We start from the raw sequence: 26,085 nt of genomic DNA, 5'->3' as shown, positions 1-26,085 counted from the left end.
AACCGTAAAATAAATGGACATGACAAATTAAAATTGTTAAATGAAAACTCTTCATTCTCAACCTTACGTTACCTCACCCAAGAAACAGGAGGCAGTCAACTAAAAAGAAAAAATGAATATTTCACACTTGATAAATCGCCTTTTCTTTCATTCATCTTTGAAAAGTCCTCTGAAACAAACACACATTATCTAAATTTTGTAGGGGAAATGAAAAAATGAAAGGTGGTTATTTCGAAGTCACAGAACAAGCTTTCTGCAAAACTAAAAATACAGCTATACCCTTTGATTTTTCTGTGCTGTCTTAAAACAGTCCAGTCAATTCAGAGATACCAATTACACTGTTTACAGATAGTCTTCTTAAATGAGAAATCATTGAGTTAAGCCTACTGATGTAACAATTACTAGATGCAATTAGAAGATATTAAATTTTCCAAGGTCAGCAAGTAGAGTTTGTTACCTAATTTTCACAAAAATAAGCACGAAATGGGTTTCCAGTCCCTTAAACAGCTCTACAAACTTCAGCCTTAAGACACATATAGTTTTCAAGATATGATTAATTTCTGATAGATTACCAACAAACTGGAAGTTTGTTTCAAAGATCATATATATATATATATATATATATATATGATTTCAAAGATCATGTATATATACATCTTAAAATTATTTTAGCTGTACTATTGCACAATTTCCATTTGGTCATTAAAAAATTAGGTCCATAAATTTAATTTCTCCCTTTATCAGACATATGGCTGGCATTGTGCTGAGATGCACTAATTCTGTATAGTCAGAGCTATATTGCAGCTATAGGCACATGGCCTATCAGCTCTAACTATGGCCTGAAGTATCAGTTTCATGCAAGAAACCTTTTTTTTCTCCATACTCAGGCAATTGTCATTACGTACCCCTTATGTTCTCTTTCCCACCCTGCTCCATACATATGGTAGAATTTTGCTCGTATAATCAAAATAAAGGCGTTTGATTACCCTAATGATTCATGTATTGGACAGGCTGACTGAATTTTAGCTGAAGCTCAAATGGTCTCTCTCAGAATTCTTTCTAGAATTTGTTAAACATAAACGCCTACATAAAAGGTAGTAAAACAGATCTCTTACTTTCATCCAGTTACTGATTCTAATGAAGCTTTTTAGGAATTTAATTATATCTGAGCTTGTAAAACTCCTTTGCAATTTCCCAAAAGTCTTCAATTTATCTTGTGACACACACAAGCTTTCTTTTTGTGTTTACATAAACTCAGAATGTGTTTTGTTAGAAAGTCAAGATGAATATTTAAAGATAGGAGAATTAAATAACGTCATACAGGATTGCTTTGCCAACCTGAAAATATGTCAAGACAAGGACAAGTATAATAGTAGAATTGTGATCAAATGCCAAAATTGTATAGAAACATGGCATCTGCATACAACTAAAAGCACTGCGAAGTAGGGCATAAGATCATCTCAAAAAATGAAATAAAATCAGTATACAGGAAGACTGAATTTCCACAGACTAATTTGAAAAAATGGTTAAAGATATCAAATGTGAAATGTGGTAATGACTGAATTCAGTGAAAATTTGATTTGTTCCTTTACATGAAGTTTTAGTGTCATTCTCTTGTGTACAAAACACAAGGGTCTTGCATTAGGGGCCATCTTATCCAACAGTGATATATAAAGCTATTTAGACAGTCTGGTCTCTCTTTGTTAATTACCTGTGAGGAAATATATATTGCATAAAGAAACTGCATCAGAACTAATGGTATACATTGAAGACTAATTGTAACGTGCTAAGTGAACATGGTTTTAAGGTTAACTTGAAGCAAAGCTAGAGATTAGGAGAGCAGAAAAATCACTCCAAGTGTTGATGTCTTCATTTTTTCTATACATTCAGAACAAGATAGCTTCAATATTTTTAACACAAATATATAGAAAAATATGCAGCAGTTTGACCATATATGAACCATATGTCATTACTACCTTCCATCTGTCTTTTCTAATTAGTTTTACAATACTTTGATACCATGTGAGAACTTAACTAAGGGAACAAGAAAGAAGTCTTAACTCTAAATCTCTTTACCTTCGACAAATTCATTTTCAAAGCTCCAAGCACTTCTCTTTCTTCCTGTTAACCTCGGTGTATTTCTGTGAGCTTTTTCACTGAAATTCCTAGTTTTCTTATGAATGTTAATGGAGTTACTTTCTGAATGTGCCAAGTATTCTGTGGAAGCCTGCCTGGTAACAGGCACTGGGCCACTCAGGCTGGAAGTATTTGTTGCCATAGTTAGTAGATGCTCAGCAGACTCAACAGATGCCCAGATCTTTCTCCTGAGATGACAAGCTTGCTCTTCTAGCTTTTGTCCATCTGCCTGTTAAAGGTTTATCATACTTACAAGTGCCAGCTCAGTATTTTCATTAATCAATAGTTAATAGGCTGCAGTAGGAGCCACTCTATATCCATGGGACTAAGGTCCAGAATGTTAAGAGTAGTATTCGTTACAAAGATTTTCCTAATGAGCTTTAAATATATGCTTTTACTCCCGCACCCCCCAAGAGCGTCATCAGCAGCTGTAATAATGAAACAACAACATAAATATCAGTGCAAGTTCCCAAAGTACATTTGGCAGGTATTTTTTAATGACTGGAAAGATTTCCACTAAGTATTAAACTTTTTAAGAAGGATTTTTTATTTAAGCAAATATGACAGTAGGAAACATTTTGCCTTATCACTCTCTCAAACTTTTAACTTCCATCATTTCATTGCTGAAAATGCTGAAATGTAATTCAATGCTGACGCAAAGCTGAGTGCATTTCTTTTATTTTGCTCATTTTGGATATCCATTATCTCACTGTACATTCTTTCATTCCTAAATGCAACACTGTCCTCCCACAGCTCTATTTACCTTTTCAGAATTAGTCTGCATGTTTAGATAGTAGAAAGCTTTAATAAGCACCTTTAGCCTGCTCCCAGGCTTTAGCCTGGTTTAATCGTTTTAAGAAGATCTAGGAGTCTCTAAGGACATCAAATATTTTTCTAAGTTATAATTGATCTTGGCATTTATACCTTGGTTCTTGTCTGAAGACAGATGACTGTGAAGGAAATCAGAACACAGATAATGGAGAACTATATCTGATGGGTGAATGGTGAATGGGATTGTAGTCTTCAAGTGTATGGATGAAACAAGTCTCAGTTATATGTAAGAAAGTGAAGATGAAGACAAAATTGCAGCCAGATCTTCTAAGAGGCCACAAATTCTTCCACCGTTGAAAAACACCCGTTTCTCTTTTCCACAGAACAGCACATTAAAGCATCTTTTTTTTTTTTTTAAAAGACATTTTAAATTTCATGTAAAAGAAAAGATTCTCTCTCCACTGAAACAAAGAGAATGCAAAACCAAAAATATATATCACAATTCAAAAGTTTAACAAAACAATATGGTAATTGTTTCATGGCTTTCCAAGATGTTAGAAATAAATGTCAACTTGGGATAAAGTTACTGTAAAACATCAAGAAGTAATATTTTTCTTCAGGAAAAAAAAAAGCAGCTATAAATGTTATTAATTTTTGCAAACCATAAAAGCTTGCCTGAAATGAATTACTGAATAAAGCATAGGACAAAGACATCCCTATTTTAATAATTTTCCATAAAGCATTATTTTTCCTCTGTTTTCTAGAAGAACCTTCAGAAAAAGACAGTCTCAAAATTACATGCAGTGTAATACCTAAATTCTCTGTTGATGCTAGTCCGTTGGAAAACATTCAAGTATCAGAATGAAATATCATCTAGTCGAACTAGTTACCTAAAGTTGAATAAAGATTGTGGACCTAAGATTTTATTCCAATAACCTGTTTGGAAATAGAAAAATGATCATTCCTTTTGTATTAAAAAGAGATTTTTGTCCCATGTTGTGTTTTTACCAGTATCATAATTAAATGAGTGAAACAGTAACAGTGAGTTACAGAAGAACCACCATATGGACCTCCTGTGAAAATCTAGTAAGGCTTTGTACAATGGTTACCAGTTCCGCTTAGGTGAAGAGAAAGCCAAGGAAGTGGGAATCCTCAGCAAGTCTCTGAATTGTTACTTAGAGAATCTTGACTGTACAAGTCAAGGCTGAAGATACAACCCTATCTATTTTTCTGCTGTTGTGCAAGGCATGTCTTGCACCGACTTGCATACCGACTTAGGACAGACCATTTACAACTAATGGGGTATGAATTATGCATGGTTAAGTACTAGCAGAGGCAACACATAGAAAGCTGCATATATGCGCACAAAGAATAAATACAATTTATATATTAGTAGTATTCAAAGTTACTAATCAAAACTGATATACCATAGGATCAACACCAGTGTTCCTATTGAGAAGATTGGGCTTTTCAGCCTGGAGAAGAGAAGGCTCTGGGAAGACCTTATTTTTAGGCCTTCCAATGCCTAAATGGGGCCTACAGAAAAGCTGGGGAGGTACTCTTTGTCAGGGAACGTGGAGATAGGACAAAGAGTAACAGTTGTAAACTACAAAAGTGTAGATTTAGATTAGATGTAAGGAAGAAATTCTTTACTGAGAGTGTGGTGAGGCCCTGGCACAGGCCGCCCAGAGAAGCTGTGGATGCCCCATCCCTGGAGGTGTTCAAGACCAGGTTGGACGGGACTTTGGGCAACCTGGTCTGGTGGGAGGTGGCCCTGCCCATGGCAGGGGGGTTGGAACTGGTTGGGCTTTAAGGCCCCTTCCAACCCAAACCATTCTATAACTCTGTGATATCTTTGTTGAGTGGAATAGATACCCAAGTAGCCCACATTTATATGATTGATATCACGGGGCTTCTGTGCCCCATCTGGATTCTACCTGCCTTCTGCCGGGGGGATGAGGGGGAACTCAAGCAAGAGCAGTGTCTCGGAGAAAGGAGAAGAATGAAGGATTCTGGCATCCGCAGAACACATGACCAGTTGGACTGTTTTGCTTCGTTCTAGTTTCCTTGGGAATCACTTACACTCTAGGCAGCAGCCATTATAGAAATATGGCTAGTTTTAAGGTAGATATGGGTCTGTAAAACAAGATATGAGGAAGAACCTATAAACAAAGGGTTAACCAACATCAAAACTACAAGCATCAACTGAGAAAGCAATGAGATATTTAAAATGTGGGTTTATGAATTACAGAAAGGCTTTCTACCCACTTGGATGTCAGGAAGAATTCTTACAGCACTACGCTGTACATAGGATGGCAATTAATTCATAAATTGTCTCATAAGTAGCTGTGACCAAATGAAACCCTTAAACTGCAGTTAACATGGAAATATGTCCTTATTGTGCTATTTACAGACTCAAAGCATTGTTGCTGACTTTCATATCAGAAACTCTAAATATGCATTGTCAGTGGGAAAATTCAAGATTTTGCACAATATAAAAAGTAAAACAAACAAACCTAAATGAAAACTTCTATAGGACCAAAACTCCACCACTTGCATTATTTAGATGACTCTCAAGGAGAGTGATGTAACATGATTTGGATCTCAAAACAATGATGATTTCTGCATATATGTATATTTACTGTTTACAAGAAAAAATATTTTTCTAGAATTATAAGACAGACAACTCTTAAGTTTTGTAATATCAACACCTAGTAAAACTCAGTGACCTTTTAAAAAACATAAAAATCAGAAACTTAAGTTTTTTTTTTTTATTTTTAACCTGCAACTTAGAAAATACCTAACGCTAGGCAATGCAGGATCCAGTATAATCCACAAGAAGGAAATTCCAAATTTGATCTTGAAAAATCAATCCCCAAATGAAGCACAATGTACAAGATATGTGGTGTGTGCAATATTCCTTTGCAGCAATTTCAGGGAAGACAAGTGAGAACAGATACTATTTCAAATTTAATTCTGAGCATCATTGTACTTTTGTGTTAAAGTTATATCCTTACATTTTAAAACTAAGCTGCTATGTGAACAAGATTTTCTGGAAGATGTTTTCCCATTCTAATAAGAACAAGGTTATTAAGTGCACTATTGCCTAACTATATATGTAGTTTGTCCTAACCTACAGCAACTTACATAGTCATCAGGTCTGCTAGGACTGTTACAATAATCCCATATGGATTCCTATACAGTTACGCAATTCCACAGAGCAACTGCTGACTTCACTAACTGCACTGAGTTCCAGCAGCAAAACGCAAGTTCAAAATTAAACAATCCCTCCTCCCCCTTGATTCTACTGATTGTCCCTAAGGTTTTTTTTGTTCAGTGAAAAGAAATTCTTGCAATCTACAATCCCAAATCACCACACACCCATGTCATTCTAAAACTATTACTTCATATGGAAATGTTAGATACTTGCACAACTGTCTGTTGAAAAGAAAATCCAAGTATCAGTTTTTGTATTAAATGGAAGAAGAGTAATTTGTTAAAAAACAAACAAAAAACACCAACCAGTATTGAAAGTTATAAAAACTAACTACTGGAAATTTATTCCACTCACTTGCAATCTAGTGCTGCCAAGGACCTGGATTTTAGAACATCACCTCATACACAACCAGAAATAAATCTAATTCACCACTAAAAATAATTGAACTATTTTAAATTAAAAATACACGGTGTTTAAATTTCTTATCACATTCAATGCCACCATGAGAAAAACCCTTAAAGTCACCTACATACCAGATAAGTTTTTTTCTTAATTTTAAACCACCTTGAAACAAAACCGTAGAAAAAGCATGCAACAGTGAAAACACTATTTGCTAACATAAGGCACAACACACGTCAGGATTAAATATACACATTACATGTGTTATTTTAATTATCTGGATTCAGAAAGTTCAGAAAGTCACATTTTCCTTAGCAAATAAAGAAAAATCGCTTTCAGAATAAATTAGTATTTTCATTTTGGAGTTCTTTACTTTCAGGCAGTTATTAAGGGGCAAAAAAAACCAAAAACAAATAAACAAAACAAAAAACAATAACCAGAAAAGATACTAGCAGGTTAGACACATTTTCACCTCTATGTTTCGTTAGCAATTATTTGTATTCTTGCCTATTTTATAATCCAAACTGAAGACTGCATCAAAGCCTGAAGGTCAAGGAAATCTGTCTTAGAAAGACTAAAACCTTTACAGATATATCCCTGGAGCAGAAAAAGACAACTCTGATATCAAACCAGTTAAGGAATGACTGATGCAAAGAACCCTAAATCCTTATCCCTCAAGGAAGCAAAACTACTACAACTGATAATAGAAGATAACCCAGGACCCTTATAAAGTGACTGAAGAATTGCAGTTGTCCCAGCTGTGAACTTTCCCAGCTGTTCCCCATCATCTGTAGATTAGAGGAGCAGAAAAGTAGGCCACCCTTTAGGTATTTATTTTATTTTATTTTATTTTATTTTTTAAAGGGAGGGAGGTGAGAGAGTGGTTGCCTGCCTGCCTGCCTGCCTGCCTAACCAACCAACCAACCATGAAGAAACTGTGAGACCTTACTTTTATTTTAACTTGCTTAGCTTCTTGCTTAAGGTATGCACTTGATTTTTGTAGGATAGGCTAAATATTTGTCAACTTACTTTCTTCTTCACTGTGTAATTTGCTTCTGGTATTAGCTCTGTACTACCAGCAATACAACCACGGAGAAATGGAAACTTTCCCATTAAGATGCTTTTAGGGAAAAGGACTTTTTTTCCCATAGCGAAAGAAAAATGATTCTGTCTGTTAGGCTGTACCTATTGTAAGGCTAAAGCTTCTAATAAGAACCTGAAATAAGACTCATGTCACATGTATTAACAGCTAGTTACTCTTACTAGATCGTAAGTGTTTTCAGTGGCTACCTAAAAGATGAATTCAAATTAGGAACAACAATCATAAGATTTTTGTTCATAATCTGTCTCCTAAATCATCCAGTTTGACCCAGATTATGGTATATCACTTTAATCCTTTGCTTGCGTAATGCTTACAGAAAACTCTGTTTCCTGTAACAATTACATACTCAATAGCTAAAGGAAGCGACACCTCTACGACACCTCTACAACACCTCAATTTCAGTTAAGCATTTGGCCTCAGGTTCTTCTTCCTTAGCAACTAAAATCCTACACATTGTTTTTGTTTGTTTCACTAGAGCAGAACTGGATAATGTGCACTCACATTTCATTTGGGGAAAAAAAAACACAAGCTGCACTAAATATGTTCATGTAATTGAAAGCTGAATACAGTTTTATGATTTAATGTCATTAACAAAGAGAAAAGCAAGGTATCTAGTAACAAAGTACCTCAGAAGTCAATTGCAATATTTTATACTGCCCTGTAATTTATTTGCAGAAATTTGTATTATGCATTCTTGAGGAAAAACAAGAAATGTGACTACACATCAACATGATTTAATTATCTTTAATTTATTCTAAATTAGAAAAGTAATATAATTGTGATTGCTAAAATACACTTGTCGTATATTGGATTTACTGCAACAAAGTCAGTTTGTATCAATGTTTTGATTTTGGAGCTTTTATCTAGTATTACAGGTATTACAATGATGAGTAATTCAAGTCAACAATCCAAATGTTGGCTTACAATCAGAACAAGATTACAAGATTTTAAAACAAGATTTTTTTTTAAAAAATCTGCCCTTCAGGGGCTTTATTTGCTGTGAAAAAGGCATGAAAAGGATGAATATTTAGCTAACGCATCATACCTACAGGTAGGGTGGGTTGGCATTTCCACTCCAGAATCCTAAACTTACCAGGTAATCAGGACTTTCCAGGCCAGATGGTCATGTCATGATCAATTTCTTTACCTTTTTAAAACATTTTTAAGTATTTCAGCAAAATGGTGTAATCACTGCCATGAATGCAAAGAACATAACAATGTTCTAATCTCACACAAACAGTCAGAAGAATTAACCTAAAAATCATATTAATAAGAAACTCTTACTTTTTCTTTTTTAGTATAGGTCCTTAAAATTATGTAACAGAACAGGTTGTCTCCTGGTGTTGAAGTGCTCCGTCTTTGTTTCAGTGACAATCTGAAACACACACTTCTGAAAACTGCATTATGGATTTATGCAGCTAAATTCTCCAAAGATTCCATCTTTCCTGTGCCTTTTCCATTCCCACACGGCAGTTCTGTGCCAGCTGGATTAATTCATTATTCCTGTGTAGAAACTCAGCACATCCTGGTCTAAGCCTCCTCAGCATGAGCAGAACCTCGCCTGTCATTCCTTCCTGCAGCAGAGAAGCAGCATCATGCCACAAGCATAGCTGAGAGCAGTGAGCTGCTCAGTTACCTTGGTAATCTGGAGAGGAAGAAAACACCAGAAATGACCAAATCCTGAAGAGAACTGGGGTGGAAATCTGCAAGGAAACAGACATGGGAAAGTAGGACGGGGGAAATAAGACGGGTGAGGGAAAGAAGGAATGATCTGTTGCAGAAGAACTATGGTTCATCTCGTCCTCATGCCAGCCAAGTTAACTACCCAGCAGTGACATGTGAAAGGCAAAGGGAATTTCATTTAACTAAAAAAAAAAAAAGTCAGAACTGACTAAGACTTGAATTCCAGCTCACAGATGCAGCAAGTCTTCTAAGGACATTGACAGCTGACAGACAGTCAATTCCTGTCTTTCTCAACAGTCCTGCAGCACTTAACACTCTTGACTGCAGATACTGTGGTCCTAAACTGTGAATTTAAAGGGATATTTAAAGGAGATTCATGTTAAAGGGCCAAGCCAGTAAGTACTGGTTAGGAAATGTTATATTCATTGTCAGATCTATCATAACAAGAGAGTCATGCATCCATTAAGTGAAACAAACAACTAAGACTGAAGTGCCAAAAATACAGCGTTGTATTCCTTCTACTTTATAACCACGCAGCTTCATTTTCACCTTTTCAGATGCCAGGCTCAACACCCTATTTCTATATGTCTTTTATATACTTGCATAAATACTTTACACACAACTCTATTAATGTTGGCTTTCTTATGACTGCCAGTATTACCACCCACCTTCTCACCATCTGAGAGTTTTACAAATATTTATGAACATTTATCAGATTCCTATGAAATACTGGTATTTTATTATCCACCTACTACAAGGATCCCCAGTTCCCTGAAGTAGGGAGATGCTGTGGCAGATATATCCACTGATTCTGGATGCACCTTTTCTTGGAGCCTTTGTGTTTCTTCTAAATTTATGTACAAACAGAAAACCTATTGACTTATATTACATCACTCTGTTCTGACCTTTTGCATTTCAAGCCCTTTGTGCCTGAAGGGTGGTAAAAAGTACAGCACAAAATGAACGATCACCTGTGAAGAGATGGGTGGAGGAAGTCTGGAATCTGATCCTGCACAGGAAAGCCTTTAGGAGCTTTGCCATTGACTTCAGTGATGTTGTAAGCTTTTCTACCATTTTCATATGAACTATGTGTCTGAAACCAACACCAGCACTCCCGTATTGCTTGACCAGGTTCATGAGTGCTCTTTCCCTCCTTCACTTCCCTGCTTTATCCCACATATTCCACATCTGCAGTACTTATGTAGCAACAACCATCAGCCAATGCATGCCTAGATCCTGTAGGGACTTCTGGCAAATAAGCATGTATTTCCATCATGTCTATGCATGGTGGAAGTGAAAAAGGTTGTGCAGGAGCAGAAGTCTAGCATTCCTCACTTCCATGTGTCACATTTGAAACCTTAGCATTTTTAACATTTTTTTTTCTTCTACACTGCACATTTATTTACATTTCTGTCCTGATAGGCAGATTGTTTTCTACCTGGCAGAGATGGTGACAGCCTTGAAATTGGGAGAAGTTCTGCAATTCAGTCTCTCCCAAAGTCATTGCCAAAAATGCCACAGAAATGAATGCAGTCGCTGCCTCCAGAGCAGCAATTCTGCAGAGCTGGCATTCCCACTTAGTCCTCTTTATCGCATTAAACCACATTTTCAACCAAGCGATTTTCACTTCAGGTTTAGCAACTGACTTGCAATTCGAATGAAATTATTGTCACCTTGGAAACCTGCTCCTCCTGACTGTGGATGGACTTACATTAAATAGAAATCAGGCAGACAAGCAGCTCTCAAAGAATATATTCCTTGTAGCAGGATCAAAAACATCTAGACAATTTAGTCTTGCAAGATTTTGGCTGCATGCAGAGAAGAATGAGAATAAAAAGTATTTCCCACATCATTTTACGTAAAAGTCAAGGCCATGGAGCAGGTTATAATGTTGATATATAAATTCTGAGGTATTTTGCACTAGATTTTGAAAATGTTTTAAAATGTCTTTCAAAGTAAGGTGCAGGGAACATGATAATTAGGGTTATCTGTATAAACTGACAGAAGCATATAACTTCTGATATATCATTTTGAAATAACATGATACTGTAACTATAATGGTGTGTAAGAACCACTCTAGAGTGTAGATACAAGTCTGACCTCAGAGAAATGTCATAACGAAAAAGTGACTGTAAAAAAGACTTACATGCCAACCAAGGGATACACACCCATCACTCTCATCTTCAAGATTTATACTTAATTTTCTAATCTTTGTTTCTTTCTTCCAGGGTGATGGCAGAGACTGAAAATAATCCAAGAGCAAATTTTCCTTCCTTCTGTAACAGAACTGTTTATGCTGAATATAAGTATCAGCATATGAGATATCAACAAGATAAATCCAACAAGATAAAACAAGAAAACAAGCTAAAATAGGGATTCAATGAAGCACAACATAGTCATCTTTGAAAGTGTGGTATAGGACTACAATAGGCATGCAAGAAGTGTTTAAAAGATGGAATACTCAAATCACCCAAATCAAATATTTGAATAGATTCAGGAGTGGAAATGGAAAGGTGGAAAGAAGAAAATATTTGATTTGAGATTGTACCTCTGGATTCCAGCCAAGACACTAATAGTTTGGATTTACCTATCATTCCTTAACAGGAAAAAATAAAAAGAAAAAAAAATAGATGTTATAACTGACTGGTGTACGTGTAGGACATTCACAGAAGTAGAAAAATGAAAGAATTTGTAAGCTCCTCTAGGAGGCTTATTGCCCCTTTCTGAAATCTGAGTTTTGCTTCAAGGATATGAATAGAATAACACACATAGGAAAATGCCATAACTTTTTGTCCATTTTTTATTAATTACAGAACATAAAAGAATTTGTTTTTCTATTCTCTAAGAAGCCTGTGACATTAAAGGGACGTGTCAAATAAATTTCACGCTCCTCTTTAGTAGAGATAAACAATAACCCGGAGGTTAAATGAGTAAGAATCCCCAGTCCCCTTCCACCTCTCATACAGAGCCATTTTCTGCTGGAAAACAAAAAATTACTTTCTCCTGGAACTGAATCAGAAGGCAGACCCGTCATTCAGTAGCCAACATATGATTCAGCTCAGCTTTTCAATAAGTTATAAAGTCCAAAAGCCACCAAAAAAGGGTTTTTGAATTAGAGGGCTGCCTCGTTTTAACTCTTCTGAAATGCTTGCTGAGCACTCCTGTGAATCATGCCTGCTGCAAGAGGAGCACCTCTGAGTTAAGAAAGCAGTGACTGTCGGTGACAGCGGGCAAGCAGACACTCCCTCTATCGAGGGACAGCCTTTATTCAACTGAAAGGTAGGACAAACATGAATTCCTGTAGCTGGACACTGTAAAGGTACTAGATCCATAATTAAAATACATAGCAGTGACAACCCTCCCCCAGCAATATTATTTTTAAAGAAGGAAATCCAACACAGTCTTTTCTAAAGAGAAAAATAACTAAGTTTATTACATCAAACAAGATGCTTCATAAAATATGTTGGTTTTTGCTTAGATTTTATGATTATGCTAGTATGCATTGAAAAATTGAGTAATACACATTACTGCAAGTTGGAAAAAGACATTCCATTCAAGTCTCGGGAAATGATACAAACGTTAAAATAGCAATAAGTATTCCACTCGTGCTACATTCAGTGCTGGAATTGCAGAACGATTTAGTGATGTTCAATGTTTTTTCATTTCTTCAAATGTTTTTCATATTCTTTCACATAATGTACAAATCAGAAAACTACTTCTGCTGTTAATTAGCTCGTTTCCAAAGGGATGCATTTTAAACGGGAGATTTTGTTCTACTTGTTAAGCCAATTCAAAAAAGTACTACTACTTGTCTTCCAGATAAATCATGTTATATTTTTACTAGCCTGATCATTTAACAGATTACTAACAATGAATATTTACTATGTGTTTAAAAGTCCTGTTTAAAATAATCCAGAGCAGCCTTGTAACACTTACAGTAGCAGCTTGCAAAACTGCTTGAGCTTAACAAAAAAGTGTATTGCACAAATGTAATGAAAAATTAGGCTTAAAACAAATACCTTTTTATATTTATTTCTTTTGTCTGTTTTGGTGGTTGCTTTTATTGTTTAAATGCTTTGGAAATGCTGCTACATGAAAAAAGTGGAATAGCTTACAAAAATGACTTTTTTTGGAAGCCGCTTATCACAGCATTAAAATTGAGGCTGCATTGAAAACTGTCTTTATTTTTTACTTTAAACATGATTTGAACTGATAACTGGCATACCAGTTCTTTTTGTTGTTGTTGTTGTTTTTCCCTTTTTGTTACATTCCAGGATTTCCTCTAAATTGATTTGGCTGGGTTTTGGCCAAAAAGGGGAGAAAAGGTTTTGTGCTTCAGATTTTCTTTTTATTATTATTTTTTTTACAGTCTATGAAAACCCAGTAACTTTTAATGAATAAATTGCACCTGAAAATCCTACTTTGAACTTTGTGTTCCTCATCAACAAACTGTCTTATGGACTTTATCTAACCTAAAAACTTGTGGAGTTTAATATTTGAATACTGGCCGAATATTTGAACAGACAAAAATAAACTTTCAATGCAGATTCCAGATGACCCTCACCATGCCAACTGCTATAGCTCCACTCTACAGACATGGACAAATTTTTAACATTTTCAAAGTCAATCTAAAAAAATAATAATAAAAAATCTTTATTAGAGAGTTTCCATGTTATACATTTCTACAGGAGGGCCCAAATTTGGCTTAGGAAGCTACCAACACAACTTTTTCTGTCACCTTATCTTCATGCCTTATGTTACAGCTCATATTGTGAAGTGCAGGTATGGGTTTATCTTTCCCACTCACTTCCTGCATACCCAAAATTAAATAATACATGGTGATGACTTCAAAGAACTACAGTTTGCTCAATATTTTCAAAAGTACTTCACACCTACTCAACTTGTGGACTATAATACTGTTATATTTATTATATTATTTTACATTATGATCTTTTATACCATGTTATATCTCTAGCATATTTACTTAAAAGCGTTTGAACCAGTTCTACTACCACTTTGGCCATAAGGTTTTCTAATATGTACCCTTGGTCTTGCATGGAAACACCAGGACACTTGCACGTGAATGTGCTCCAAAATGAGTGCGTAAAACAAAAGCATAAAGGCTGTCACAACTGCAGCTTTTGCTGATTTTCCACAGCCTTTCTACACAAGAAGAGCGTGGAAGTAGAGAATCCAGGAGAGAACAAGAGTGCTACTTTCATTTGTTACCTTTGCTTAAGGAAAATGAGATTCTTAAAGCTTTCCCTCATCCACAATGCTCCCCCAAAACATCTTGTTTTTCCCCTCTACTTCTAATTTCTTTCCAATCCTTTTACCATCAAATTCTCCTACTTAAGCTTCTGTCACCCAAGTACTCCCCCATAATTATTCTTTCCCTGATCCACTCCTTCTGATCCCCTGCTGCACCTAAAATCTGCTCATATCAAAATTCACCTTCTCTCAGTCCAGCCTTGTAGCTCCTAAAACTGGACTTACTGTGCTCAATATTTTTTTTGGTGTTTCCACTCCTATGTAACAAAATAAAACCAGTGAAGACACTTGGAGAAAATGATCAGCACTTCTAAAGTTAGACACATGCATCTAACCTGATTCAGGGCTCAAGACTGAATCTTAATGTTTGGGACCACATGCAGTTGGATTGATACTACAAACTCTGAAATGGCTCACCACCTCTCTAGGGAGGGTCTATTCAAATGGTTCATCCTGTACCCCAACATGGTCTTAGGGACCATCTATGACACGGATGGTCCAGGCGGTCTGCTGCAACTAGTTGTCACCTGCAGAGATCTGCATACTGACCATGAGACTACCCCTTGCTCTCCCACTTGTGTCACACACCGGCAGTTGGCAGCAGAATTGCTCTGCTCTTCCTTTGAAGCTTTTCAGCATGATGTATGGCCCCTTGGCCAGCTGTGCTTGGTTGCTGTTATCAAGAACTCAGAGATGCACTGCTATTGTATGAGAGACAGGCAATGATACCCTAAAGTCCCTTCCTAGAAACACATAAACGCCACCCCATCACAATTTTTGCCATAACTCAAGTGGTCCCATCCACCAGTCCAGGGGGATTTGTGAGAGAGCTTAGCCACACACCCCTTACCAACAGAAGCAGTATTAAAATCAGGGAGAGCTGGAAAGCACAACAAAGAAAATATCCTTCCTTTATGCCTAAATTGTATTGTCTCCCCAAATTATTAAGAATTAAAAACCTCTTACTTTTAAACACATTTTTTTTCATGTAAGGAAGCCAATAATACTTTCAAATGTAACAGCAAAATTTGTATTTGTGCAGAAGATCCAAGCAGCCTGTTAGAAAGTGCAGAAGCCCCTTCCTTCATTTTAAAATGGATGTGCCAGAAAATTTTCTCTGATAGATCATGTAGCCTTCCTAAAATTAAAGACTTAAGACTTTGTGGTTGGTAGAAGTTCAGCATGGCTTGCCATGCAAATTGATAATTTTGCCTTTTAAAAGCAGCTTGCAGAAAGAAAAGTATGCAATTTAATAATCTTGGGCTAAATTATTTTGTGGTATACATCAAAGGAGAATATCTTTAATAATGTAAGATGGAGGGAGAGAGAAATGTACCAAACAATATTGTTTTCCCTATACACAGCTGTTGCTGATTTGGTTTTAATTTCCCCTAATAATCAGTTACTGAATGCAATTTTTAAAGATTCAGCATATCTTCCATTCACAGCCTTAAAGATCTCCAAAGTGTTTAAGTGCACATGTAAGTTAAATCTTAAGATTTTTATTTATCTTTCTATTCCACCAGGGCTTATTTGCTATGCACTACTACTTACTTCAAGCTGTTACCTCAGTTTAGTTAAAGCTATTATTTACAGATATAATTAACAATGTTGTTTAAGACATTTATGGGGTGGATTGACATAATAAATGTACCTTATATGGATCTTCATTTAAGAATCAGCAAATTAACTTAATTGTATCAAATATTGTTTTGCTATGAACACCTTTTTTTAGAAAACATTTTTTGTTAAAGCACTTGCTGTTTGGTGTCCATGTATTTTTCACAGCTTCCAGAACATCCTGTTGTGTTTTGGTACTTCCCCCTCTATTTCTATGGTTAGTAAACTGCAGAGCACCATTGCCTTCTGACCTTGAGGCCAATTGGCACAGTCTGGTCATAGCCACAGTAGTCAGTACTAAAAAAGAAAAAAGGTTAAAAGCCTCTATTCAAACGCCTGCTGGGAAATTTGCTATCCTGCCAAATTCTGTAACTCTAAAAGTGTGCTTACGGATTACCTGGGAGCATGACAACTTGTTTAGGCCCAAAGGATGACAAGGAGAGTTTAACAACTTACCAGTGTAGACAACAGACTTCCAGGTGTCTGGCACAGGTCAATTTACTAATACAGGCATAGCCTACAATTACCATATTGGTGACACTTCAAAAGCCTGTCAAGTAATTTGCAGATCACTTACAGCATAAAGGAATTAGCAATATCAAACTACCATAGCTGCTTTACCGAATTACCTTTATATCTCATGTATGTGATCTGCTCTGGATTGTCTAATGTGGTAAGCAAATCTTGCACTGGAGACAGCCTGAACTTTCACTGAGTTTAACTCTGACAGCAAAGAACCTTATTCTTGGCTCCTCCAGCACCAGAATTGCTTTTCAGCTTCTTTTCAAGCTCAGTGGTTTTCTGCAAACATATGGGAGATTACAGATCACCAGCCTCTTCCTCTTTATGACTATTTTCCAGTGGACTCAGCCTGATCTTTCAGTTATGAATCAGTTATCAATGCCTCATGTGCAATTTTCACAGGGCAGTACGTTATTAGTTACCAATCACATCAGTGGCTCCAAGTGCTTAATTTTCATTTTGAATGCTTTTCAAGAAATAGCATTAGAGCTATTTATTTTTGCATTAAGTCATTTTCTGAGTCAAGTTCAAAGCATAAATATATTTCATAATTAAAGATTTGATACATTTGACTTCCCCAAATTTAATTAAGATTAAGGATGGAAATGGTTGTTAATTATTTGGGGGATGAGAAAAGGGATGTTTACCAAACCAATTCAGAAAATTCGTTCAGATTCACTGCTGTCATCACTGACTTAATGGTGATTTTTCTTCAACATTTTATGCTCTGAAAGGACTCATTCCATTATCCTCGCCATCGCTAGCAACAGTTTAATTATTCATCTCCAAAATTTTATTGTAATTTGGAAAGCCCACTCTCATATTCATTCACTACACAATTCAGGGAAAGGTTACTTATGAACCTTTTATAAGTACCAGCCGTCTTGAAAGACAAAGAATCACTTTAAACATTCCTTCTACTAGAGTACTTTTTGAGTGCCTTGACAATAGGGGTATGAGAAATTATGCTACTGAAAAACTGGAAAATTTTTATTGAAAGCAAAAATAATTAAACTTGAAAATACTGCAGTAGTACCTCTCAGTTATGCCGTCTGTGTTGCATGGCTGGCCCGCATCAGCTATGATACAGTCCTCCACTCACACTGGAGAGAGGAAGCACTTTCAGAAATGATGCCTCTGGGCAGAAGTACCGCGGGTACTGCACACATGTAGCCAGCTACTCTGAGACCGTCAGCTTTCACATTGAAGAAAGAAGTGATCAGTTTCATCAAGAATAATCAGGAAATCACACATTTAAGTTCTTTCATTAAAAATATCGGCTATGTAGATTGTGCTTTTGGTGTAAAACAACTCAACTTCAGCAACAATTCTAAGATACTCACTGAATATTGTTTGTGAAACATGGGAAAAGACAAATAACACAACTTGAATAAAAGCTAAATCAGTTGAAAATAGTTTCTGAACATGAAATAGAGGAACAAAAATTTGGCTAAATCATTCGAAGGTTATCTTTTAGCTCAGTGTTTATCTGTCTGTAAGACTTAATGCTTTACAAGTGGAAAACACAGAATAAATAAAACACCAGTGCCTACTGGTTCGGAGGAAATAGTAGTGAAAAAAATATCTATTCAGCAATTTACACAAAGAAATAACATAAAATAATGTTGGGAGAAATGTCTTGATATTTAACTAAATTTAACTAAGAATGTCTGCCTTTTGCAGAAAGACAAACCTTGGGCCTGTACCAGTGATCTGTTAAGACAGAATCTGTTTAAGTCTCAGGAAGTAATTTTGGGGAGTAATGTTTCAGAAGTGCCACTCCTCACAGCTCCCTACCCAGCAACAAATAATGCATGGATTCTTTGAATAACAGAGGTTGTCTTTCCCAGTAATGATGTAAATGTGAAGGTAATAAATGAAGAAAGATAGGCTGTACACACTGGATGCCTTAAAAATCAGAATTGGCCATGGAGAGCAAAATTGCATGCAATGATCAACTCTAAAGCAGACAGAATCAAAATGAGAATAATGTGACTCATCTGTACGTTAGACGATGGCTTAGTGTTTCCAAGGAAGCATCACATGCAGTGGTTGTAGTCTGTGTTTGGGGCATTATCTTGAGCAGCACCTTTCCTTTCCTTTTTTTTTTTTTCTTCTTTTGTTCACATTCAATTAAATCAATTTCATTCACATTTTAACTGGGACATTTAATAACACCTTTATACTATTAGGCACTCATTTAGATATTTAGAATCTAACAGTATCTAAATCGCATTGAGATAAAGCATCTATATTTAAATATCCATTACCTAATGATTATCTTATCTATCTTATAACCAATCTGGTAACCAAGAGTTAGCAGGAAAACGAGTTTTTATCAGGATCTAAAAAGAAGACAGCATGATAGGTGCACTTAGCACACAAGTATCGTCAACTCCAAATATTCAAATGCTGTGACTGAAATCCCAAGAAACATGAAATTAAAACTAAATTGAAAAGGCTTTTGATCTTTTCATCTTTTAGAACTATTCTCTATGCCTTGCTGTTCCTCCTCTTCCTCAAGCATTTGCTTAGGACTATTGTAAGTCTGCTGGGACATCTGTTCGACAAAGTACGTCATGACATTCTTATGACAGTTTCTTTATGGAATCATCTACAGCCAGAAGTTTTAAATAGATTTGATCACGTTGCCTGTGTTTCAGTGAATACACAGATATTGATCTTCTGTTTGGCATATGCAAAGTTGTGCTGTTTTTTTGAACAATGGGAACACACTTCCAACATTCCACTCTGCCTCCTTTTGTATTGCTCTCTCTTTTTCTTCTTGCACACTTTCCTGCTCCCTCATGCTTCTTTCTACTTCACTTAGCTGTTGCCAATACGTGACAATTTTCTTTCTGTCACCTTTATGCTCCATTTTTCACTTCTTCCTATGATGTTTATTATATGACAAACATTTCTGTATGGTGGTCTCATTCCATTTCCCTTGAAACAGCATTTTTGTTGAGGACAGGAAAATGGTAACAAGTTTGCAATAAAACACATATAATGGGTTTACAGGCAGAAATTAAAAATTAATTAAAATACTTCATGAAAAGTGAGGGGATTCAGAATTATTTTAACTTCAGGCACTTTCATACTTGAATTATGTAAGATATAAACATGACAAATGATTCCTGGATCTGTTCTCGCTCCTTCCATCCAATGCTGATGAAACCCTCTGTGACATTCTTTAATTGTCTAAAATGGAAGAAAACTAAACCAGCGAACAAATTTGGTCAGTTTTAGCTATCTCAGTTAAAGCTATCTCAATTTTAACTATCTAAGAAGAACCTGACAGTTACCACACAAGGCACAGGGGAAGGAGAAGAGCACAGGATGGGGAGAAGAGGACAGAGCCAGGGCAAAGAAGACCTTTTGGTGGCAGCAGCACATCTGATGGGCTCAGCTGTGAAACACTGACTTAGACCATAAAGATAAACGCTATAGTTACTCATATAATTTCACATTTGCCACAGGCTACTAAGCACATATTCACACACTACTGTTTTGCTGCAAAGTAATTCATTATCTCGTGTGTCACAAAATTAAAGCACAGAAACAGCTACATGAGAATACAATTGTGCTTTGGATGCTATACCCATGCTAGTGGCTTATCCTTCTGTCCCTGGGTTGCTGTGAATTAGCAGATCATAATAGCACACATTACTTACAAAATTAAGTAGTTTTCCCTGGGAATATACATAAACAATGTCGATGGCTATGACATTTTTGGGGAAAAAAGATTAACGAATAAGCACCTGTCTTGCAGAAATGTTGGGGATCCAATTTAGGAGGTACAAAAACATGCAGTTGATAAAGATGTTGTGTAACACGTGTGAAATCATTTAAAGTCATAGCTTAAAAATAAGAGACAGATGTTAAATTTGGAATAAAGTTCTTCTCTTGGCATTTTAGATGTTAACTTCTGTAAAAATGTCTCGTACTGTTACAATTTTCTTAGGTTTATTCCAATAACTTGTTAGGCCAAAGACTATCTTGAAAGTAACTAAACTAGGAAGTAGCATTATATTACAAAGAAAAATAAGAATAAGAAAAATAACATCTAAATTGAACTAGAATTACTCATAAAAGTAGGCACTATTGGGAAATAAAAGAGCAAGACTCTGGTACTCCAACAAACAAGGGCTAAATTCTCCAACTGGTCTCTCCTGTCCCATGCAGATGACATTTTCTGTGCTAAACTACACACTTAAATTCTTGTAGTAAAACACATGTGAAATTGTAGGCCAAGTTTTTAAAGCTTAAAAGGTAACCATAATGTTTACATCTGTGGGAATTACTCAGAGACACCTTTAGTTTTAAATAGAAATGTAAGAGCATTTCTAGCACTCTGTTATGTATCCTTTTTTGTTATTTAAAAACACTTTTTCCTTCTGAGCGATTTCTAGTCTGAATGCAGGAAGAAAACAGTCACCTGTTTGTCACTTAGTAAGACCAGGTCTTCTCTATTCATTTCTCTTACTACTATGATAAAGCATAATACAAAGGAACAGAATGAATCAGTTTTATGTGAAATATAAACATACAAATGCTACTGGAGGGTGCTGAAGCTGCTCCAACAGAATGCCTGTTATGTGCTGTGATGAGCAAAAGAGCTATTTTCAGTGATGGAGTTCTCACTCCATCAAGTGCCTTTGTACAGCTCCGCTGTCCTACCGAAATAAGGAATTGAATATAAAATTGTTCAGAAAGTTACACAGAGAAATGTTATTGTTACAATCACACAGCTTAATGCAAAATTTCACACGGGTTATCATCTCTCACAACCACATTGCTCTTGCTGTTCTGGAAAACCATCCAAGACTGGGTTAATCCTTCTGTTTTCAATAAAATATTACGTCTCTTGTCCATTACATACAAATATTAGACAATTAAATGAATGCAAGATAGTAGACTTCTCAAATTTATAATAATAAAATAAAAGGACTCAACAAACAACTGCAGCAAGGTGCTATTTTCATTTACTTCTAGGTAGTCAACCAGATTATGAGAGCTCATTTCCATTTTATCCTTAAACACAAATGTACAATGAACTGTACAGACAATGTAACAACTACATATGTAATTATGTTCTACCATATAGAAATATTATTGCATACAGGAAAATAAACGCATATTTAAAAAAATAGCTATAATAAAATATGTTGTGAATAACGAAAAATTACATTTGGAACCAAATTAGGCAAACAATTGTCTCCATCCTCACTGTTAATATGATTTTTCCTGTTTTTTTTTTTTCCCCAGCAACTGCTAAGTAAACAAAATAGGTTTGTAGATGAGGGCAAGTTCAAATAGTTCTACTTATAACAGAAAATAATATATTTCTTGTAAGGCTACAAATAATCAACAGCCATCTCCCAGTGGCATCTTACATTCTCACCGAGGAAAAACACTCTTTCTATACTACCACAGAAAGCAGTTACATATTTTAATACTTTGAGTTGAAATAAATAAGTAGCACTGTTTTTACTCACTCACTTTAAAATATTTTAATGTACTTTTCAACTAACTTGGCACTGTCCACCTCTCCTACCATGTCTCTGCAAAGCTTCTGTAGCCAAAGTAAACATGCTGGGTTTCATGGGAAAAGGCCAGTTTGGAAAGACAGATTTACAAGTTGACCATATATAACAAAGTTGGAATGGCTAAACTAGTGATGGGAAAATATTTGTTAATCTTCTGTCATCTTTTCCAGGTTGAAGGTTGCCCTCTTTTCTCAAAATACCTTTATGTCACATACACGCACATGCATATATTCAATTTTCTTTCAATAAGAGCAAATAACATACGAAACATAATGAAACTGAGCCACAAACTTCCTGGCATTTCACAATAATATTTTGATGAATATTTTGATGAAACAGGGTTTCAGAGACAAAGACCTCAAAAAGCTTTCCCAACAAAACATTTTTTTGAATAAAAAATGCTTTTTTAAAAAAACAAACAGATTTTAGAATGTTAAGATTTCTTTCCATTTGTGGAGGACATAAGAAATGTAGTTACTGAGGAATTTAATGCCATTTTCTAAGAGCTCACTTCATCAGGCTTTTTTATCTTCCTTGAACTATCATATTGTGCATATAACTGCTTCCGCTGCTCTTTCAAGGCATAAAACTTAATTACTAACTTTGTATTACTAGCAATGTAAATTATGCTCTTCTGGAATACATGAGAAGGTGAAAATTATGCATAGCTGAACTGGAAATTATTTTCAGAAAAAAAAATAGCACAGTGACTGAACTAGGTATTAGCACTGAACAACTTGGACACCTCCTTTTTTTAAAAACAAATTAATGCCTACTTTGGGCAAATCCATACTCCACTGAATTAAGTCTGGCTAGTATAAAAATCCTATTTAGCCAACATTGCAAGTATGAAAGCTGTGGTTCATCCTCAAAGAAGGCATATTTTTCTGTTCAATCATTTTTTAAATGTGTATCTATACCTATTTATCTTACTGAAACAGTTAGAAGAAGTAAAAATAAAACCTTCAGGACTGATTGGCTTGATTTTTTTTCCTCATCAAATTCTTATTTGAGTACCAAAATTTGTACTTTATAATAATGTTGACTGATGTAGCAGTAGATACTACTCCTCCTAGCACGTTGGGAGGCTCCTCCTGCCTTAAATCAGCCCCATAATGTTGCTTCTATCAGCACAGCATCAAATGTTTTTAAAAGAAATTAAGCTGTCTTCTGTAACTCAACCTGCTTCACGGAGGGAAAAAAAAACATGATCATACTAACCAAAAAGATAATTGTTCTCTGAATCACGTGAGTGGTCTGTGTATGTATATGGGGCTGCTCGTGTGCTGTAAACAGAACTCATTCAGCTGACTCAGTAAATAAAAGCATGAGTCAACTTTTGAGCTAAAGAAAGTAGCTCTTATACTATTATCTGAACTAGCCTTTTTGGGAGACAAAGACTAATGCTACCTAATGTCACTTACACAAATATTTAGCTATTCACATTGTCTAGTGTGTAGAGCAGGGCTTTTGATATACCTACATTTCCAGAACAAAAACAACATCTATTTAAAATGAGGAAAGACAAAAGCTCTCGCATTTTTCTTGGGGTGAAGCTGTGTTATTTATTTATTTATTTATTTTTAATTCTATGGAGGTTATGGTAAAATCACTGCTGATACAAAGAAAGTGTTCATTTTCCATATAGATGAGGAGCTTTTATTCATAAGGACTCTCAGACTTTTCAGCCCTGTTTGTAAAAACTGTAGTAACTTCAATTTCTCAGAAACAGTATTTCACATATAAGTTTAACTACAACAGATGTTCTTTGCTAAAAGGAAAATATCTGCTTTTCCAATGGGTGTGGAAATATTTATCTTCTACTTTCTTTAAAATCACTCAATCACCAAGTGAAGTTCTAGGAACGCAGTGTAACAGATACCAAGGCTTATTCTCTCCAGATTCAATACTTTGTACTTAATAGTTTCTGCCGCTTCCTACTACTTAATAGATAACTCATATTTACTGCAAACATTAGCATCTGTCATATACAAACTACCATATTTCTCAGCTCAGTATTAAGAAGGTCTTCAGTCCAAAATCCTAAGTACACACAATAGTATTTCCAGCCTCCTCACTCATCCAGATCCAAAGCTGCTTTCCACTAAGCATCCAACTGAGAACTGCAGCGTGGAGGAGGTTCCTGCCAATTTTCAGTTTTGTATGCTCTGGCATGCAGATGGAAATATTTTGGTGCAAAAGTTCTTTCCCCTCTCCAGCAGCATTCTTTTTCCACTCTTCACAGATTATGTAACAGTACCGCTATTTCTTTTTGCTGTAATTTGATAATTTATTTTTACACGACCAGAACTGGCAGTTCTATACGAGCTCTTGAACACAGCAGAAATATCTACACAGGCAGGTGCAAGCAGACTCTGTGTACAGCCTGAGCTGGCTGCATACACAGCAGTGACAATCTGCAAGCAGTTTAGCTGCACTAGCATGGATGTCCCCTGGCTAAGGCATCTCTCCATGCCCAGGCATTGCACCACTCACGTAGCTTCTAGTCAAGACCTGTTTAACTTCTGCAGAAGTTTGTCAGGTGCCAGCTGTATAAATATGTCCCCATGTGCTCTGAGGCCCAAGTATCAAAAGGCAGGATATGCTTCGTGCAGCTGGCCAGAGGCACGATATGTGCTGAGGAGCATCCTATCATAAAGCTGCAACTGCCGGAGAAGAGGCAACCTCCCAGTAACTCAAATGGAAGCCCAACAAACCTACTGGGGTCAACTGAAAATTAGCACCAGATAATCTGATATAGCACTCATGAAGAGTTAATAACGTCAAAGGAAAAGTACAACCTGCTACCACAGTCTCAAACAGAAATCAGTGTCCCAAATTTATTTGTGTGTGTTTGGCAAGTCACAGAAAGGGTTTTATACTCACTCCTCTAGCAAGAAATACATGAATAAATAAATAGATAAATAAATAAAAGCTGTTTTGGTGACTCAGAACTTGCCAGATGCGAGTTCAGTCAAGCATCTGTCTTGAAAATACTGAAATACCTCAGGTGGGTCATGCAGGCTTTGGGCCTGCCAGTCTTGACAGCATTCCTTTGTTGACTCATATTTGCTACCACAGCTTTATTTCTACCTTAGCCTTTCCTGTTTAAATCCATTTTCCACCTTGAATGACACACTTCAGACTATTTTAGCAGACTATTCTAATAGAAAACCTTTGACTAGGGCAGGACTTTTGTCAACACGGACAAAGTCAAGATCCAACAAACTCTACTTACAAATGCATGGGGTCAGTCTAGACATCTTCGCTGGTGAACAGTAAAGTCTGTCATTTTGCTTCCTATCATTTGTACATGAGACAAGTTTTAGTGTATAGAGCCTGAAATAATTTTGAAACTACTTCTAATTTTGCTTTTGGGAACAACTCTCTTTAGAGGCATAAGAAATAAGTTAAATTAAGATTTATACTTAAAAGCATTAATTGAGATTTCTCAAAAGATGATTACATTGCTTAAAACTGTTTTACTCTGTTTTCTAATATTGGACCAAATATATAATTAAGCAAGATGTCCTGCAAGGGAAAAAAATATTTTTGAGAACAGTTTTGGCTTCTTCTGCAGCTGTGGTTATCCATGGGAGATTATTTGCCTTTTTTGTTTGGTGAAAAAGAAAAAAAAAAAAACACTTGAAAAAGCAAAGACTTTAACACAACTAAGAGTAAAGTCTCAAGAACAGTTCAAAGAATATTACTCCTTCGATAATAAAAGAATGATGCTTCTCTTTCTTTTCAGTTTGCAGATGAATATTCTAAATAGCATATTTACTATATTTTGCTATAGCTTGCCTGGCATTGGC

General features: G+C 35.8%; 1 protein-coding gene and 1 long non-coding RNA gene across 2 annotated transcripts in view; one reads left to right on the top strand and one right to left on the bottom strand.

Moving 5' to 3' along the window:
• Nucleotides 1-13,618, top strand: part of LOC118244122 (uncharacterized) — a 38,552-nt gene extending 24,934 nt beyond the window's left edge. The window contains exons 4-5 of the long non-coding RNA XR_004777462.2: nt 7,388-10,365; nt 11,537-13,618. This is a non-coding gene — a long non-coding RNA (uncharacterized LOC118244122). The remainder of the gene's footprint in view (nt 1-7,387; nt 10,366-11,536) is intronic.
• The window catches only part of NT5DC1 (5'-nucleotidase domain containing 1), a 152,556-nt gene that overhangs the window by 82,747 nt on the left and 43,724 nt on the right, over nt 1-26,085 (bottom strand). The gene's annotated exons all lie outside the window — the stretch shown is intronic.

The sequence above is a fragment of the Cygnus atratus genome, chromosome 3 (genome assembly GCF_013377495.2).
Source record: "Cygnus atratus isolate AKBS03 ecotype Queensland, Australia chromosome 3, CAtr_DNAZoo_HiC_assembly, whole genome shotgun sequence".
Lineage (NCBI taxonomy): Eukaryota > Metazoa > Chordata > Aves > Anseriformes > Anatidae > Cygnus > Cygnus atratus.
The sequence above is the reverse complement of the archived record's forward strand: the minus strand, read 5'-3'. Positions and strand labels throughout refer to the sequence as shown.